Consider the following 14,551-nt stretch of genomic DNA (forward strand, 5'->3'; position numbering starts at 1 on the left):
GGGTAAGCTCACTCTCTCAAAGCTGCTGGTGCATGTACACACACACATATACTCACTTACCATCCCAGCAAATTTCTTTCAACACAAACAAACAAATGAAGGCCCAGGACAGAATGTCCCTTGCCAAAAGACATTTTGTTGTTTAAGGGACTTTCTTTTTTCCTATTCTGTTTCCTGTTTTGGATCATTAAGCCATTGATTTTTATTTCAACGGGTAAGTGGTGGAGGGGACCCCCTGGGAACTGGCTGAAAACCTCAACAGAGTGGCCCCAGCAGGAGTTTCTCTAGTTGTGACAGGCTGCTCCCAAGGGCCAGTGGGCCCTCTTAACTCTGCAGGGGAGAAACTATCGCCTGAAATCAGTCATTCTGCCTCAGCATTCCCAGGCACCACTCCATAAGGGTGTTCACTCGAATATCTATAGATTTCTTCTTGCAAAACGCCTTTGCAGCTACTGGAAGTACAAACTCGTGCATTTAGTTATAGATTTGGATTCGCGTCCTCACAGAAATTCTTGGAAGTGTACAAATGGTCAGTTCTCTTCATAGATTTTAAGTGTGTAAAAAGTTGGCTGGAGCATATGCCTTCCTATCACTAAGTCCAATATTTTTAGGTCCATGGGGGTGGTGAGGAGAGAGCAGGAGAGGCGCTGCGAGATACAGTAGCAACTCTGGCAGACCAAGATTCAGCTGGCCAACAGCCAGGAAGATATTACAGTCAGATATATAGTAACACAGATGGATGCACTCAGCCTAAAGAGGCTGACATATTGGCCAGCGCTGTCATAAGAATGACATAATACCCACCCTGACAGGTAATGAAAATAAAGGCCACTCCACTGCAGAGTTGCATAAGAGCTTTAACTTTAGCTCATACAACGTAAAACATTACTCCTGACATATGGGATATCCCAAGGGAAGTTGGATGTGGAAGGTGGAGGGCTTACAATTGGAAGGGGTCCCATAACATGCTGGAGATGTAACTCTTGATCTTAGCATTCACAGCCACAGCATGCAAAGAGCTCTCCTGCTTGTCTCTTTTATATAGAGATGTTATTTTGCATTTCATTAAAATGCACCTCAGTGATTCACACTGAATCGATCTTCTCTCTCTTTCACAAAATGCATTCATACTGCACATATCCAATCTGACAACTTGCTTTCTCAGAGACTGTAAAGCTATACTTTTATTTATTTTTTTATTTAGCTGAATTTACATGATGCAATAGAGGCAAAAGCACCCTAGAAGTGGATAGATCACCTACTTAAGTATATCTGTTGTACACATGTTTGCATGTTAAGTTCAGTGTGTACTAAATAAAGTTCATTTGGTCATTTGGTTGAGGGTGTGTGTCAATGTGTATGCATATGTGTGTGTGTTTGGGGTAAGGGCGTCTGTTTCAAATGATGAGATAAATATGAAAAACTGCTGTGTTTTGGCACCATTCCTACAAAGTACATCAAAGCATAGGGCTGAAATTAACACCAAGGGAGCTCGGCATGTGAACAGGAGCTCCTCTGCTAAAAGAGCACATAAGTGATGATGTGCATGAGGGGAATGGTTACATTAATTCTCTTTAACTGTGGAGGAAAACTGACATAATCTTCCTTAGCAAATAAAATCCATAAACAAAAATAAACATCCATCACACCGTGTCCCACCACGTCAATCATTTTGCTACACTCAGCTGGTTTTGTTATGAGAGTAGTTTATAGTGGCAGACAGCAGCTGTATCGTTTGCTGACTAACATTACAAATTCAGTTTGCTTACCTTGTAGTCTTTCTTTACTTGTGCTTCAGCCACGCCATTCTAGCATGTCACAAATTACAATTTCAGTAGTTTTCTTAGGAAAGTAAAGCGGTAAGAAACAATTGGTTGAACAACCTACACAAAGCACAATAATGAATTAATATCTGTATAAAATTATCTACCGGAGAAACACGCAGTAGCAGAAAACTCCTTAATGTATTCCACTAAGCAATGCTGCATTTTGTATTTTGTAATTCAGCTAGGTTTGTGTTATTGCACTTCATATCACACATTAAAGGCCTTACGTGTCACTGGCGCTACTCGCAATGCCTTTAATGACTACTTTGTCCTTCGGTTTGGATGGGTAAAAATTAAAACTAAGACAATAAATATTCATAAATTAAATTAACCAAACTCCAACAAAAATGGAGGAAACAATTTTTTTCATTTTGCTCACTAACGTTTTCCACTTCCTTATTCAGGTCTTCCACCACCTCCTCTCCCTGCCTCCCTATGTTTGAAAAGAAAAGCAGCTGGAGATACTTTACAGGTTCAATTTGAACAAACTTTTCCTTCATTAATAATGAAATGTATTCCCCTCTTTTCCTCTCTCTCACTTCCCTCTGGAACGAACTTGGTGTTGGTCTGTTGCTGCTACTTAAAACTTCCCCTCTCTCACTTAGTTGCTTAAGACTTCCTCTTATCCTCAGTATAAACCTTCACTTTTAAATGAGGAAAGCAAGTGGGGTGGCATAGCCACCGTTCCATCTTTCCTTCGTTTCATCTTTGTCTCTTTGCATGTTTTCAGGATTACACAGAGTGAGCCTTTGATAATTTTACAGGCCACTGAAAAGTGAAAACTATCAATGTGAATGTGGGAATAAATGCGTGTGTGAAAAACAAAGACAGACTGACACATTGGCTGTTGCATCCTTGAAGATGTTTTTCTGTGTGTGCTTGTGTTTGTGAGTGTGTGGTCTCAGGTATTTCTCAAACTTAGTCACATAGTCGGGAGACATGTTAGAGATGGAGGTGTGTTTTAAAGTAAGGGTGAAGTTATGTTGGTTATTAGTTACGTTAAGTCAGTGTAATGCCCTCTAAAGTCATGGACGTTTGACTCTGTTAGCAAGTGTGTATGAATGTAGGCAGACCGGTGAGTTGCATGAAACATACAGGCCTGCATCATTGTTTGTGAGCACTTGTGTGTACTTTATACTGCATTCAGTCATGTGCATGTGCATATTTTTGACTAGTAAGTGAGTGGGAGTGAGAGAACATTCACATCGCCCACCTGGGCTTAGCTTGGAGCCAACAGAGCTGTCTTACTGAAAAACTCCCTGTTGTTTCTTTGGCGGAGCCTAAGAGGCAGATTTGACTGTATCACTCCCTTCTTTCTCATCCTCCTCCTCCTCCACTCTTAACTCCTCTCTTCTCCCTCACACTGCTCTGTTCCCAACACTCTTTCTCTTTCGCTCATCTTCCTCTCTTCCTGGCTTTTCTATATTTATTAATCAGGCGGGGAGCACGGAATTAGTGATTATGTGATGGAAATATGCAGCTAAGAGAAGGAGTGTGTGTGTGTGTGCGTGCATGCACATGAGAGACAAGCTGCCGTTTATTTCTCTGAATCCTTTGAAACCCTCCCGGCATTTAAGGGCAGTCCAGCGTTTGGAGAGTATGAAGGAGTACAGAGGTTACACATTACATAATAGGCTTTACAGGGTTTTAGATGGACAATGCACCCGTGAATGATACCTCCATGCAATTTCCCTCTGCCTTTTTTATTTATACTAGCATCCCTCACATTCCCTACTAGCCCCTGTTTCTCTCCATTCAGGGGAGCGTTGAGGCCATGTTAACATAGACACAGGATAGTCATGAATTTAAGAATCAAGGTGCTTTCAGTCATGTCAAAGGGAGAAAAAAGAAAAGATGTATTTAATTTAAAATGCCCTAGAATTGTTTTTTTTTTAAAATTGGCTTATAAAATACAGAATATTTATATATAGCCATTACACTTAAATGTACTTTTTCTGTTGCTAATAATCTAGTGTTAACATTAGGACAGGGGAGAAGAGAGTCATCCCTGTGGTCAAAGTTGTCTCCAGACTTGGATGTTATTATGTCCATGTTAGGGCAGTGTTGGTTTTGATCTGGTAGAAACAGTTACAGCTGACAGAAGCAACAGTGGAAAGTTGTGAGATGCTTTTTCTGTCTGTCTTAGAAGAGTAAGACAGAAGCATTTCTCCACTAACCGCAGGCCGTCGCTGATGAAATCCATCCAACAAATGCTTCCAATCAACATGTTATGTTTTGTATGTTTTTGGGCAGCTTCTTTAAAGCGTCTTCTGTTTGTTGGCAAATCCTTCAGTAATGACTTCATAACTTCAAAATGCCAGTGTCTATTCCTTTAAATCTTCCCAAGGTCTCTAGTTTTATATTTTTCTGTCTGCAGTCAGAGCACTCAGTGATAGATGGAAACCATATTCCTTAAGCTGTTACAGTGTCATGGCATTAAGCTCATCAAACTCATTAGATTAAGACAGGAGGGGGGGAAATCAGTATCAACAACTCATTTTTCCTTACATCATCCCCCCCCCCCCCCCCCACCCCTCCACCACCACCACCCTTCTGGGGGTTTTCCAGGACAAAAAAAGCTGGCTATTTTGAGTGACAGCTCATTACAACACCGTCTTCTAACCCCTCTAACCTTATGAGACAGAAGCTGTGTGTGTTTCCATGTCTGTGTGAGTGTGCGTGTGCAGGCTTTTCAGTCTAATTGAACACGAGAGAGGTTGCATTTCCTTCCCGAGCCGCAACGATGGCGCGTTTGCCCATGCTGCTATTTGTGTCTATATTTACATTTGCATATGCTGTAAGGTGTCTTTCATATGCATGGGGCATGCACGCACGCGTGCGCACACACACACACACAGTCCAGCGATAGTCAGCTCATGAATACAGTGCTCCCGCAGCAATTATGGGAAACCCACTCATCGTCTCTGTACCTCGGTGATGGCTGGAGAGGAGGACAAAAAAAACTGTGGAGGGATGCAAGTGAAGGCAGTCTGCTCGGCTCAGACAATGACAGCCCGCACACTTATTTTTATTTTATTTTATTTATTAGATAAGTGAAAAGCAAAAACCCAGTTATGGCATGCCAGTACCAGCCATGATTTATGTTCACCTCTGGAAAGAGAAAAGTAGAATTTATGGCTTTCTCATCTGGCCTAATCTTCACTATATGCTGCAAAGCCTTAGCAATGCAGCAAGCTTAGAGGGGGAGAGAGAGGCTGAAAATTGTCCTCTACAATTTCTGTAGTTAGCTCTTTTCTTTTCTTTCTCTCACTTACTTACCAACTCTATCACATTTTGTCCTTGTTGTTTTTTTTCTTCTCCCTTCCTGCACACTTTCATACACAAGAACAGCAGCACATACACACAGGTGCGCGTGCACACACACACACACACACACCCACGAGCTTTGAACGCTCCTAATCACACGCGTGCAGGTGCACCATGCACACAAACTCACACATGCACCGAGAGCTGCTCCGCACCTCGGCAACACCTTCGCTTCTCTTGCACCAATTTTCTCACACTTTTTTCTTTCTTCATTCTCCGCGTCTTCTCCTTTCTTTCTCTTGCTGCCTCACTCTGCACCTCCGCCCTCAACCACCTCCACATATAGATCCATTCTTTTTATAGTCAAAGCTATTGTCCCTATGGCAACATCAGAGTTGTTGATTGCCAAGGTGCTGTACATCTAATTATATAACTCACAAAAGGTGTGTGCGTGCTCTGCAGGCTTTTTGTTTCCCACCCTGGCACTGTTCTATTAGTGATGCCTCTTTCTATGATGAATCAAGCTGTAGTGTGATAATCAACCTGTGTTCAGGGCTCTTAAAAAAAGATCTTCCGAGTCAGCTGTGATGCTTTGTGCCTTAAAGAAACAAATGAAACATTTATGTAAACTTAAAATAGAACATTTTGACATATGATATATCATTTGGGAGCGCATCTCATTCGCGTGAGTCTTTAGTGAGTCGGGGCGTAGCTCGTGTACGAGTGCATGTCACAGGAGAGTGTGGAGCCATAACAGGTTCTGACAGGGCAAAATCATTTGGGGGTGCAGATGATGTGCTTTTTCTATCCTGTTACGCTGTGACAACAGAATTCTCAACTGTCGATTCCTATTAAAGTGTTCGCGGGAAGCATAAACCCTGTCTCCTCTCATTCCACATAGATTCTTATCCAGGTTGGAGCACTGAAAAAACGTGGAGGAAATGAGGGGAAAACACTGTTTTCATGCATGAACTTGCTGCGGGGGAAAAATAGGTCTTAACACTCATTTACTCTATTCGAGAAACAACTTCATACAAGAGAATAGGAGGGAGAAGAATAAGGGGGGAATAATAGGAACAAGAATAGAAAGAAAAACAGAGAGAGAACTACATTTTCATTTTAACCTCTCATTCAAAATTGCTCCAGAGTCTTCCCACTACTGCCAGCATTCAGGCTGCTTGCCAGTGAAAGAAAGAGAAAACAGGAGGAGATAAAAAGAAGAGGTGGGCTGGTGTGAAATGGATCAAACAATGGATGTGAGAAAAAGCATCGCTGCTCTCAACCAACTGCGGGCAAAACAGAAAAAGGAGTGGAGGAGGAGTGGGGGTGTGCGATAACTTGCAGCTTTTAAAAATGTCTGTATTTTGTAACTAGTTTTTTTTTTTTAAAACAGGTCGTCAGAAAGTTGGGGAAAGAATTTTCAAAGAAATTGTCGTTAACCGGGAAAGGATGGATCTGCATGGAAGTTGAGCATAAATACACCGAGTGGACCTTTTGAGTTGTCATTATTCTGACACACACATTATTCCCAAGGTCGAGAATGATGCTCCGTGCTCGAGGGTGTGATTTGATTTGGATGCTTGTGTACGACTTGCGTGTGTGTGCCTGTCTATCATCCTCTGTCTTCATGTTCCGTGCATGCTTGAGCGGTGTTCAAAAGCCGTGTTGATGAAGGAATCACCGGGTGATTAGAGGGTCGGACAGGGAGGCTTGCCTTCTTTTGTGATCTCTGTGTGTTTCCCTTTCATCTGCCTTTGTGATCTCTGTAGACACTACTGGGACAGCAGCACCACAGAGGAAGCAGCAGCATATAGAAACAGGCAGGGGGAAGAAGGTGGCGGTATTTTTCATTTATGTAGTGGCTTTAGAGGGATTTCTCAGTTCAGATAGAGAGGCAGCTTTATATTAAATTTGAATTTGTTTAGGATGATTTTGCAAGGGACGTTTGGGAATTTAACTTCCGCCATTCAAATACATCTTTCACCACCAAACATTAAACCTATTTCAGCTGCAGCTCAAAACCTAGCCCTAAAAACACTGTGCATGTATATTATTCTTCAGAGAAAGCGAGCTGCTTCGTGATCTTATAGAATTTTGAACATTAAGAAATACTGATCAGTCTTTTTGGGGGGGCCATAGTGCATACTGCAGCCAAGTTGTCATTCTACTAGCCACATTAGTGCTGCGGTTCAACAGCCACATAAAGTACAGTCTGTGCCAGTAATTCATAATTCATCTGGATGCCTTTTTTTCGCCCCTTTCTTTCTCTCTCTAATATTTATTTTGTTCCTGTCCACTCCGGCTGACTGCAGCATGCTACTCAATCCCACCCCAAAAAACTGGGCCAGGCTGTGCTGTTGTCAGGAAATTCTCTTCTCGTTCTTGATCTGACGCGAAACAGATTGCCCATCTCCGTTTGTCTGTAAAGATGAAAGGGGTTAAAGAAGAAGACAATGCAACAAAAGGGAAGCGATTGTGATGTTTTGCTTTATAGCCCTCTTTACCCTCACACGCAGACCCTGATCTCGCTGCAATATGTTTCACTTCAAAAGAGAGGTTTAATGTTTGGCCGTATGTCAGAATGAAGAACTACAGCGGTGGTTGGGGGGGGGAAATACTCAGTGAGATGTGTAGACATTAGTGGAGATTAAACCTGAGAGGAAGCCAAGTGAGATTTAAACATTCATCAATTTATAAGCTGTTATCAACACTACTATAGAATAGACCTAAAGGTTCTTGTCAAACCAAGGCAGGCCTGGTTCCAGTACAAAATGACTTAGGATCCATCTGAAATGAGTTTGGGTGTGGACACCCAAAAAGGTACCTGCCAAAAACAGATTACAACCATTTATATATGTCTGCAGCTGCTTTTAATGAATTAAAGAGCAATAACAAAAACTATACATTACTGTAATACCCCCGCCTGTCTGTGATACGCCTTTGTTATTATTCAGTTCCAACTGAGGGTGCAAGGCATGCTTTTGTGCCCCGGTAGAACTGGAGCCTGGGGCAACATCAAGTCACACTGCATTTCTGGCATTTCAGGAACTAGTAGAACATCATGGTGGCTGTTGTTTGTTGGTAACAGAATTGTGTCTGACAAATGCCTAGTATGATCTTGTAAAGATCAACATGCAGCCTCCTGAGATACGACACATCTTTACTACAACTATCTCCACTCAAATCCCAGCTTGGATTATTACATTTAAATATTAGGAGCACTTTTTTTTAAAAGTGGACTTTGTTAACATCTTGATACATAAATGCCACCCTGAGATTTTTGCCTGATTCATAGCTCGGCTAGATAACAGAGTCTCAGATACCAATACCTATAAGAGCATTACACGATCTTTTGTAGTGACAAGAAATCTAAAAGAGGTGGAGCAGTGGTTAATGTCAAAGACTCCTTGCAGGGTGGTCCTGTTCTGCTGTTTCGCTGCCTCAGACTTTTGAATATATTGCTGTTGACATCTGCTCTGGAGGTAGTGACCATTTTGCTGTTAGAATTTATGCCCCCTTTCTGTATGCTGTGAAGCCCTGAGAGAAATTGCCAAACTAATATCATTGTATATTACTTCTGAGGTAGTTATTCTGGATGAGTTGAGTTTAGATTGGCTCTCATATAGAAAGTAGCTTATTTTACTCAAGAAATCAGTGACCATGTTTTAAAAAAAAACTCCTGCCAAATTTACGTCTAGAAGAACAATTCTTCTTTAGTTCACACAGATTTTTCTTTTACATAGAGGTGATGGTTCAAGTGAGCTTAATAATGTCCCATATGTAACTTTGTGATCCACAAATAAGTATTTGTAACAGAATTTAGTTTGACACGACTAAATACTGACTGAAGAATTTGAAAAAGTGCCACACTCCTGATAAGAAGACAAGAATGATTTTAAAAATTACAGTGAATTACAGCGTATATTTGTTTTCCTTTAGTAGGGTAAAGGAGGTATGAAAAGGGAACTTGTCTGCTGAGATGACAAAATAGGCACTGCACACCAACGCTAAAATGCCATCCCATCTGTGAAGCATGGTGGAGGGATCGTCATTGTTTCAGCTGCTTTCCTTCTTCAGAGTCTTGAATTCAAAACAATAAAAAAGAAACAAAGAAAGAAAGAAACTTGAAAAAGGTGAGGTTACACAGGAAAATGTCAGGGCAGCAGTCAGTGACCTAAAGCTTAGGAGAGGCTGACTGATAAAAAGCTACACCGATCTAGAGCTCACAAGACAATTCAACAACAGAACGGCTGAAGAGACAGGAAAATCTGGTTTTGGGGTGAAAAAGTCAGAGTCCTGACCCTAACCAAACTAAGGTGCTGTGGCACGACCCGAAGAAGAATGTGCACTCAAACCACACCTGAAATATTAATGTACTCAAACAACTTTAAGGGAGGCATGCCCTAAAATCCCTCTAACAGCAGCTGTAGTAAAATTCTGATAGTGGTTCTTCCTGTTACCTCCAGGAGTTATTAAATTCAAGCATTTGTTAACATTTACTTTACACATTGTCCAGCTCATCCTGCTACATGACACTGGTAAAACATTTGTTGCACAGATTAGTTCAGGCACTTGCAAATATAGCTGTTCAGTTTGTGACTGAATGGCTTGTAACGAACACATCTGATGCTGTGGCAAGCAAAGGCCAGTTTCAGTCGTCACCTGAAGCAGTTGTAACGGTGATGCGTGAGATTTTGTTTCGGCTTTATAAAACATTCTTGTAACTTAGGGGGGGAAATCATATACTGTAGAAGCTTAATTTGTGTCAAATCTTAATTGTTGCTTTTAAAATAGGTTGTGATCACGTGTAAAATCTAATATACACCTGCTTAATGTTTCTAGTCAAGCTAATCTTGCCATTGAGAGTGGATTTTTCTCGCCATCAACAGCCCAGTTTCCCAAAAGCATCTCAGGGTTATAACCATATTTGTTCAGCTAATGTTTCCATTGGCGCGTTTCCATCCCAAGATGAGTGTTATGCATGCTGAGATACTTTGGAAAGCAGGTCCAGGTCGAGTGCCAGTGGTTCATTTGACATGAATACCAGCATTTGGTTACAGTTGCACTCAGTGACATTGCTCCTGCAGATAATTTTAACATTTGGAGCAGTTCTCTTTTTTTTTGTAGATGCTTTTATGTGTACCACATTTAAGAACCAGTAATTATATGTATGAGCAGAGAGCAAAAGAACCCCAAACATCTCAGCATTCAAATGGGATAAAGACAAAACGAAAGCAATTGGAATGTAATAAGAAAAAGACCTTCGACTGTAAAATGTAAAATAGAGCAAGTTTTGACAATAGTAAGGGAGGAATATTACGAGCAGCCTTCCTTGCTTCCCTGGGAGAGTTTCATGGAGTGCTTTCTCACTGTGATAATGAAATGACCTGGCCTGCACTGCTCTACTCTCTCTCAAAAACACATCTGCTAGACGAGGGTGAAAATGAGAAAATCCTACCTCCTCTCCCGAGTTTCGTAAAGCATACTTTCAATATTCTTTTTCACAGAGTGATGGGAGTGTGAGTGACTGTGGACTTTCGTGTCCTTGCGAGTGTTGTGTATTAATGTAGCTCTGTGTGCATGCATTATTGTGTGTGTGTGTGTGTGTGTGTGTGTGTGTGTGTGTGTGTGTGTGTGTGTGTGTGTGTGTGTGTGGCTTGTGATGCTGGCATTGCCTTGAGCAACTTGTAATAAACTGTATTTGAAGTGCATCTGACATAACAAGGTACTATAAAGAAATTCAGCGAAAAGAAATCCTGTAGAGTTGTCATCAAAATATTGTTCCTATAACTTCATTTTTGTGCTTTGCACACAGTGAAATCAATACTGTAAGCAGCAAAACTCAGATCAAGGACTTCAGTTTTGTCCCATTTCAAAGGAGAATCCAATAAGGCAAAGCTTGAGTCCCACACTGCTTGGAGCTAATCTTGTGGGCCTTGCTAGACATTCAAGCCACACTGATTCAGAAGAATGACTCACCAGTTTGGTAGAGCACAGACTGCATGCAGACCATGTATTCCCTCAGCTTCTAGTTAACAGGGAATCTATGGCAGCACTGAGGCAGAGCACTGTCATTGAGTTACATAATCAACAGAGGAGTGTAGCAAGAATGTGTGTGAGTGTGCGTGCCCCCATGCATTTGTGTAGCTGCAGTTCCTCTTGAGCTGTCAATCATGTGGTACACACCAAGGCCATTCTCAACACAAGTCTGCTGAAGTGGACTTTCAGCAAGAATGGAGCTTAGCATGTGTGTGTGTGATTCTTTTTTCGTTTTTTTTTTTTAGGCATATGAAATGAAAAACAGGCGACCGCACTTACAAGGATGAGGAGAGAAAGTGATCTACAAACAGGGTATTAGGTGTGCGTGCTGTGAGATGAGCCAATTTAGGCACTGCACATGTTGACTCACAAAGCTACATTTACATATCTTTTGTGCATACCTACACTTATTTATTTCCCGACCCGCGCACGCTTGGATGCATAGGCCTATTTTGTGCTGTTGCATGTTCTGTGTACGCGCCAGACTTGTGTGGATAAGCATCCATGTCTAGTCATGTGAGCTTAGCCACTTACTCTTATTTCATGTCTGCGTGTATATATATGTATGCATGTATGGATTTTAGCCTCTTTTGTGTAAATGAGATTTTTCACTGGTATTAGGCTAAAGAGAGCTTCTCCTGCTCAATGCTGCCATCTGGCTTTAGCTAGCACTACCACAGACATCCGAGGGGAGCTATCTGTGCGAGTCAGCGTGTGGGTTTAACAACTGTTTTGGGATCAGTTGTCCAGTGGGCTGGTGCTAACTCACCCTATTATGAGCAGGATGATAAAGCTGACCTTGAAGCAGTTTATGGGCCTGGAGTAATGGAAACCACTGATAGAGAGCCCATGAAACAGCACTCAGCCCTCAGTGACAAAAAGAAAATAATGGTTTAACCACTTAACATTATTTTGAACGGTATCTAAAAATTTATGAGCAGACATTTCGCATGCTGGTGCTCAAGTGGCAATGATGATTTAAGGGATTCACCAATTCATCCGGGTTCACGGGATTTTGCACGTTAAGAGTGAGGAATTATTATTTTAATAAAATCTAGCTTTTTATATGTTATTACATATAAGAGATCAAGTATATATCACATACTGTATATTGTTGCCATCGCCATCCCCAAATAGTTTTTTGTAGCTTCTCTAAACTCCAAGTGAAGACTTAAATAAAGACCTGCGTAATTAAATAAAATCTCAGTGGGTCAGTGTTATCATATAACATGCAGGTTAATGCTGACACTTGCATAAAGAACTAGTTGAGGTAGAACACAATTAGATAAGATTGAGGTCAAACTATTTGTATGAATCATAGTAAAAGTGCTCATATGTATGCAGGCTTTTACCCCCGACCCCCTCGGGAGCATTGAGCTGACGTTGCCCATACTCTGATCCATATCTTCTTCTTCCCCTATGTCCTGTTTTCCTAATTCCCTCTCCCCTTACTCTTCTTCCTTATCCCACTTCCCTTTTTTATCACTACATTTATTCCTTCCATCGCCACCCTTTTTTCACTTTTTTCATTTAGTTTTTTTTACTTTTCTCACCCAGTGTGATCTCACCTTTCCTGCGATCAGTTGTTTACCTAACACTTTTTTGATTCACATACGGTCATGTGAAAATAAAGTTTTCACAGCGATCCATCCAATCGTGTAAAAAAAAAAGTACACCCTGATGAGTAACTGGCAGAGCCACATTTAGCAGCAATACTTTTGAGTAATTGTTTTCTCCATGAATTTATCAATGTCTCACATCATTGTGGCCCTCTCTTAATGTCCCGCCAGAGCATTTCAATCAGACCATTGCAACACCTTTCTTTTCTTTTTCAGCCATTATGTTGGAGACTATTGCTGTGTTTGAAATTATTGTTCTGTTGCATGCCCCATTTTTGGCCAATCTTTAGCTGTTGGATAGATGGCCTCACATTTGACTCTTAAATATTCTGGTATGCAGAGGCATTCGTGGTCGACTCAGTGACTGCAAAGTATCCAAGTCCTGTGTTTTTGGAACAAGGCCACATCATGACCTCTCCACCGACGTGCTTGACAGTTGGTGTGAGGTGTTTGCGCTGACATGCTGTGGTTGGTTTTTGCAAAGCGTTGCACTGTGCATTACCAAACATCTCAACTTCAGTCTTGTCTGTCCAAAGGACATTATTCCACAAGTCTTGTGGTTTGTTCGGTTGCAGCTTTGCAAACCTTAGCAGTACTGGGCATGTCCTTTATAGAAAGGTAGCCCTTCCAACAGGCCATACTTGTTCATTTTAGCATCATGTTTCTGAGGTCTGTAGAGCCTGAAATGTAGCTCTTGGTGCATAATCTGACCCTGGTTTGAATTTGCTGAGCCAGCAACTCCAGGGAAGATTGTGGCATTTTAGAGGTGCTTATACTTTGTTGGTCAATTGATTAGCAGTTTGTGACTGGGTGTACTTAGTTTTGCACAGGATTGCACAGAGTCCTGTGAAGTCTTGTGAAAACTTTTTTTCACAAGACTGTACTCTCGCTTTTTACTCATTTTTAACTCCCTTTTTTTCCATTCCCCATTTTCTTTATCCCCTCTCGTCCTTTTTCCATATCAACAGCCAGTCTGATAAATAATGCATCACAGCACATTAAAAACATTAGCAGGGTTCTTGGCTGTCAAAGAGAGGGAGGAGACGAGGGAGATGAGGGAATGGGTAACTCAAGTGTTGTGGGGAATGATGTGATTTAATATTAGCAGCTGAAAAGCGCCAGAAAAGGGTGAAGGTCCGAGCATTAATTGTGTTTGCGCCGCGTCCTCGTGTCCTCGTGCTCAAAGTTTTTTGCCTTTTGGGGAATCATCTGAAAGCTTGCAGATTCATAAGGGTGATGACTATATCAGCAAATTCAAAAGAAAAGATTTTAATGACATTTTGCAAAACACTGATTCTGCATCACACAGAACCTTGACCTTTCCCTTCTCCCTTTCATCCTTCACATTCCCCATCTTCTCCTCTCCTCTCCTTTTTTTCTCCTCTCTTCTGATCTCTTCTCCTTTCCTCTCTCCCTTCCCTTCTATTCCTCCTGGCAGCATGGCGATTGGCATTATTAAAAATTGATTGGTGGTGAGCGTTTAGCAGGGTGGCGAGGCGGAGAGGAAAATTTTGACAGGCAGGAGTGAAATGAAAGGAGGGCCTCGGCGGACACAGTGTGGAAAGGTCTCAGTGGGGGACAGCGTGTGTGTGTGTGTGTGTGTGTGTGTGTGTGTGTGTGTGTGTGTGTGCGCGCGCGCGCGCGCGCGCATGCACGCACGCACACACGCACGCGTGTGTACTGGTGTGTGAGGCTAAAAGAAGACTGTGCAAGAACAATTTGCAATGAGGCTTAGGAGTCTGAAAACCCATGTAAGATAGAGTCTCACTGTACAGTATGTACTGTATGTGTTGGCTGCGC

At 41.7% G+C, this 14,551-nt stretch overlaps 1 protein-coding gene across 9 annotated transcripts in view; it reads left to right on the forward strand.

The window, feature by feature from the left end:
* celf4 (CUGBP, Elav-like family member 4) overlaps nt 1-14,551 on the forward strand; it is an 88,536-nt gene that overhangs the window by 51,357 nt on the left and 22,628 nt on the right. The gene's annotated exons all lie outside the window — the stretch shown is intronic.

The sequence above is a fragment of the Astatotilapia calliptera genome, chromosome 5 (genome assembly GCF_900246225.1).
Source record: "Astatotilapia calliptera chromosome 5, fAstCal1.2, whole genome shotgun sequence".
Classification (NCBI taxonomy): domain Eukaryota; kingdom Metazoa; phylum Chordata; class Actinopteri; order Cichliformes; family Cichlidae; genus Astatotilapia; species Astatotilapia calliptera.